The sequence below is a fragment of the Phodopus roborovskii genome, unplaced genomic scaffold, assembly GCF_943737965.1.
Source record: "Phodopus roborovskii unplaced genomic scaffold, PHOROB, whole genome shotgun sequence".
NCBI lineage: Eukaryota > Metazoa > Chordata > Mammalia > Rodentia > Cricetidae > Phodopus > Phodopus roborovskii.
Window position 1 is genome coordinate 14,003,733 of NW_026125391.1, and position 6,000 is coordinate 14,009,732.

Below are 6,000 nucleotides of genomic sequence, written 5' to 3' on the forward strand. Positions count from 1 at the left end.
TGCCTGTGTTTTCATAGGTGCACCTAACTTCCTGGGGTTGGAGTTTTCCTTCTAGTACTTTCTATAAGACTGGATTTGTGGATAGGTATTGTTTAAATCTGCTTTTGGGCCATTTCGTGGACGCCAGGGAACGGAGAGCATCTGCTAAAGCAGATCCCAAAGTGCGAGGGTGAGCCTGTCGGAGTGTTGGGGTTTGAACCTCCGTGTTTGAACCCAGGATCTCGAAATGCATCATGATTCCTGTCCACTAGATTGTAAGGTGTATGTAGATAATCTTGGAAACAATGGGAACAAGACTGAACTAGAGCGGGCTTTTGGCTATTTCGAAGTGAGTGGGAACCCTCCTGTCTTTGCTTTTGTTGAATTTGAGGATCCCCGAGATGCAGCTGGTGCTGTCCGAGAGCTGGATGGAAGAACATTATGTTGCTGTCGTGTGAAAGTGGAACTGTCGAATGGTGAAAAAAGGAGTCGCAATCGTGGCCCCGCCCTCTTGGGGCAGTCGCCCTCGAGATGATTATAGAAGGAGGAGTCCTCCACCTCGGCGAAGAGTCACCATCATGTCTCTTCTCACCACCCTCTGAATCTGCATTAGCCAGTCAACTAGCCCTTTCAGCGTCATGTGACCAGCGCGCCCCATTCAGCTTGGCTGGTGTCGTTTCACATGACCCAGGCTGGCCAGTCGTCAGATTGCACCGCCCTTTGGTTCTCGAGCATGCTGTTTTCTCTCGGCCTTCTCTCCAACCTTAACCAAATCAGCAGCAGCCACTTCGACCGCCCACACATTCCTAGCCAATCAGCTCAGCTGTTTATTTACCAAATGTCTTCACAACAACTACAGCAGCAGCCTTTGGCTAACAAAACAGCAGGAAAAATCCACAACACCCCCTTCGCCAACCAACTAAGTCCAACGCAACATCTGGCAAAACCTTTTCAGCAAATTCTTCCTGGCCGTCAGTCCGGCAGCCTCACCTCACCATTTCTATCTTGTTGAAACCCAAAACTAATCTCCAAGAAGGAGAAGCTTCTCTCAAAGCCGGAGCAGGTTACTTTCTAGAGATAGGAGAAGAGAAAAGTCTCTGTCTCGGGAGAGAAACCACAAGCCATCTAGGTCTTTCTCTAGATCTTGTAGCCGATCTAGGTCAAATGAACGGAAATAGAAGACCAGCTTGCTAAAGAAGTGGTGTACAGGAAATAATTTCATTTGACAGGAGTATGTACAGGAAATTCAAGTTTTGTTTGAGACTTCATAATCTTGGTGCGTTTTTAAGATGTTTTAGCTGTTCAAATTTGCTTTGAACTTTAGTTTTCCATAGACTGAAATAAACCTAGATCCTGCCCAGTTAAAGTGTGATGTGCTAATGATACAGAAACCATTGGTGGAAATGGAATAAAGCTCAAGTTTTTCTAGTAGCTGGGATATGGTGTGGAGCTGTGGGTAAAATGATAGGCAGTCTTTAAAAGCTGGAGGGGAAAACCAGCTAACAGGTAAAGGATGTGAACTGCACCCTGAAGGCTTTCAGAGGTTCCTTATTGATTGCTATATTTGGACGCATAGCTGCAACATTCTTTATTTGGAAATGGAAGACTTTAAGTTACCAGTGTCCTATCAGTGTAAGGGTACATTGTAGAGCTGAACCTTTGAGTTACTGTGCAAGATTTCTTTTTCATGCTGTCATTTGTAATATGTTTGTGAGAATCCTTGGGATTAAAGTTTTGGTTACAAAAAAAATAAATAAATCTGGTTTTGTCATAGAATAATTTGTGTTCTCCATCTATCTTGATTGAAAACTTTTGTGGGTCTAATAATTTGGGATGTCATCTATGGTGTTATGAGCACTTTCCCACCAGCCTGGTCGCAGAGCCACATCAGACCCAAATAACATGCAGAGGCATTGTATTAATTATGAAACTGTTGGTCAGTTACTAGCATTTCTTATTGGCTAGCTGTCTTAAATATTAACCCATTTCTATCAATCTAAGTGTTTCCACATAGTCTATCTTACCAGAGAAATGGACTGGACCTCTTCTCTCTTGTCCTACGTCTTAACTCCTCTCTACTATATCTCCCAGAATCCTCCTTGTCTCCTAGTCCTGCCTATCTTTCTTTCCTATTGGCCAACAGAGCTTTATTCATTAACCAATAAAAGAAACATATATACAGAATGACATCTCCCATCGTCTCCTCTTTCCTGTCTAAAATAAAAAGAAGGATTTTAATTTTAACATAGTAAAATATATATAACAAACTAGTTATCAAATAAGAACTATAGTTAACAATACATAGTCCATTAACATTATCAGGAAATAAGGAAGATATTCTCTCATCTATCCTATCTTTGTGAGTCTAAAGTCTTATATGTATCTTTAATCCTAACTAAGGAAAACTATAACCATAACTATCTGTCTTCAACTCCATCAAAGATCACAGAAGGATAATATATAAACTCTAGAAATGACAGAGATAATTTACTGCCTGGTCAGTCATCCGAAATTCTTCTGTAATGTTCCATCTTCGGCCTATAGAACATAGTGTGTCTGGCAGACTCCTCAGCAAAGCAGGAAACTAAACTGTCTATCTATATTGGCAGTTTGTCAGTCACTTTTCTCTGTGTCCTGTAGACTGTCTGGCAGACTGTTGCATGAAGCGGAAGCCTGTAGCACTGTCCATCTTGCTTCAGCAGTCACTTTCCTTCAGGTCCTGCATGTCCATTTTATATAGCATAAAGTCAAACAGTCCAGACAAGAGCAATTTCTTGCCCAAATTGCTAGTCTTGACATATTGGGAGTAAATTCTGTAATCAATTTCTTTGATGTCCATCTTTCTTTGTGACACAGGTGGTATTTCCAGGAGCAGTTAGTGTCTCACTGTAAAGAAAAACCCTAAACCACTTTAAACGCCATATTCTATAGGTCTTTGAAAAGTTTGAGGAATGTCTATCCATTTGAAATATATCTCTATATATCTATAAAAACCTAACAAACCTAACTGTAGGGAGTAAGGCTTTTCTGCCCACCGCCTAGTCTTGTCCCGCCGCCACACCAGCCCCAAATAATACACCGAGACTCTGTATTAGATATAATTCTGTTGGCCAGGTATTAGTTTCATATCGGCTAGCTCTGTCTTAATTATTAACCCATTTCTATGTATTTCCATGTTGTCTTACCGGAGAGCGGGGGCCGGCGGTTCTGTTCTCTCCTGTCTCTCCATGTTGACTCTCCTTACTACTTCCTCCAATCCTCCTTGTCTCCTAGTCCCGACTATCTTGCTTTCCTATTGGCCAACAGTGCTTTATTCATTAAACCAGTATGAGAAACATATACAGAATGACACCTCTCATTACCTAACTATAAGTTTTGACTAGTATAGGTAACTATCTTCAATCTGTACTTAATTTTACAATACATTTTTAAATGAACTATGCAAACACAATACCTCATATACATATCAAAAAATTGACCTTAAATCTGTATCAATAAATGAAAATCCATTCCAAAACAAAGTATTCATTTCTATACCATAATCCCCTTTGCCTTTAAAAATAGATTGGTTGTGATAATTAACCATTTATAACCAACCCCATTTAAATGAAAACAAACATTTATAGACAATATTGGGGAATTTGGGCATCATTCTTTTCAAACTGCTTCCTGCTGGTTGGGAACGATGTAGTACCATGGGAATCCTAAGAAGACACAGAAATCCTGGCTGTAGTCTGCATGGCTGCCTTGTCCCAGCTGTTTTGAATGTTGGATAACCTGGGACACCATTTCAGGGGGTTTTGTTTGATCAAATTATGTTAGACTAGAAGGAATCCACAGCTTTTCATTTTCTGTGGAAACAAAAATAGAAATTCTTTGCCTCAGTAACCTGTCCTTAGACTTAAATTTTGAAGTCAAAGCACTTTTAAAATATGTAAGTTGAATTAATTTAGCAACATTGATAATCAAGTGTATTTTAGCAGTTGTTGTTCTTCCTTCCTTAGCAATTGAGCAATTCAAAGACAACACAATGGCATACAGTATCCAGACTCTCTGTGTACTTTCCATCTTTATGTGGCTTTTTTATTACTCTATTTCTTCTATTTTTTTTTTTTTTTTTTTGAGACAGGGTTTTTCTTTGTGTTTTTGCCTGTCCTAGAATTCACTCTGCACACCACGCTGGCCTTGCAATCATAGCAATCTGCTTGCCTCTGCCTCCATAGTGCTGGAATTAAAGGACTGTGCCACCACACCCAGCTACTCTCTTTTCTTTTTTCTTTTTTTCTTTTAACCACTTTATCCTGTTTCTTTTCGTCTCCCAAGCCTATGTATATTTTAAAAGACACTGTAAACCTATAGAGGTTCTTTATCTTAATGTGTCTTCACTGTAAATCTTTATCTTTTTGTGGCCACCAGTCTTTTATCTGCTAAACAACAACATTGCTAAAATTAAAGTGGTGGCTGTTTTAGCCAGCTGTTTGTACACACCATTCAATTGTTAGCAGGGTCTCTTAAAAGAGCCTGGTGGGTTTTTTCTGCTAATTCCAAGTCAGGAAACCTCTGTTAAAGAAGCCCTGTGAGTCTCTGCTTGTCTCTAGCAAATCAGAGCCCACCCAAGAAAAATGCTGCTACCAACAAGCCTTGCTTGTCTCTGTTCTTTTGTTTCTAAAATCCATTTTTAAGCTTTGTCAAGTTTTAAGTGAAAATTTTTAGTACCCACATTGCAGGTGCCATTTTGTTACAAGCACTTTCCTGCCAGCCTGGTCCCAGAGCTGTGTCAGCCCCAAGTAGCATGCAGAAACAGTGTATTAATTATTAAGCTATTGGCCAGTTACTAGCATTTCTTATTAGCTAGTTCTGTCTTAAATAATAACTCATTTCTATCAATCTAAGTCTTTCCACGTGGTCTATCTTACCTACATCTTGATTACACTCTACTATATCTCTTAGAATTCTCCTTGTCTCCTAGTCCTACCTATCTTGATTTGCTAGTGTCCAACAGGGCTTTATTCATTAACCAATAAGAGAAATATGTATACAGAATGACACCTCCAATCACTATGATCTCTCTCTTTTTTTAATTTATTTAAATTAGAAACAATCCTGTTTTATATATAAATCCAAATTCCTTCTCCCTCCCATTCTCCCCTCCCCCCCCCCACCAACTCTTCATCCCATCCCCTTTCTGCTCGCCAAGGAGAGTGAGGATCATCAAAGCCTGTCACATCCTTTGTGTCTAGGCTGAGAGAGTATCCCTCTATGTGGAATGGGCTCCCAAAGTCCATTTGTACACTAGGGATAAATAATGATCTATTACCAGAGGCTCTATACACTGCCCATGTCTCCTAACTGACACCCACTTTCAGGGGGCCTGAGTAGGTCCTATGCTACTATCCCAGCCACCAGACTGGGGTCCATGAGCTCCCTCTTGTTCAGGTAACCTGTTTCTGTGGGTTTCCCCAGCCTGGTATTGACCACTTTGCTCATCACTCCTCCCTCTCTGCAACTGAATTCCAGTAGTTTGGCTCAGTGATTAGCTGTGGGTGTCTGCTTCTGCTTCCCTCCACTACTATGGTCTCTTAATGTCCAGAACCTTTTGACTTTCAGAGTCTCCATTAAGAAGTCAGGTATTTTTCTGATGGGTCTGCCTTTATATGTTACTTTTCCTTTTTCCTTTCTTTATTCTGTATATGTAGTGTTTTGATTATTATGTGGCTAGGGTAATTTTTTGATGCAGTTTATTTGGTGTTCTGTAAGCCTCTTGTATATTAATAGGCATGCCCATTTTTCTGTTTTCTTGTATGATCTTGTTGAATATATTTTCTGTGCATTAGAGCTGGGATCCCTATTATTCTTAGGCTTTGTCTTTTGATGGAATCCCAGATTTCTTGAATATTTTGTGTTATGATTTTGTTGGCTTTAATGTTTTCTGTGACTAATGGATCTATTTCTTCTATCATATCTTCAATGCCTAAGATTCTCTATTCCATCTCTTGCATTCTGTTGGTTATGCTTGCATCT

The 6,000-nt window shown here is 39.9% G+C and overlaps 1 pseudogene; it reads left to right on the forward strand.

Moving 5' to 3' along the window:
* Window positions 1-219: 219 nt before the first annotated feature.
* LOC127214861 (serine/arginine-rich splicing factor 3-like) lies at window positions 220-1,118 on the forward strand (annotated as a pseudogene).
* Window positions 1,119-6,000: the final 4,882 nt, after the last annotated feature.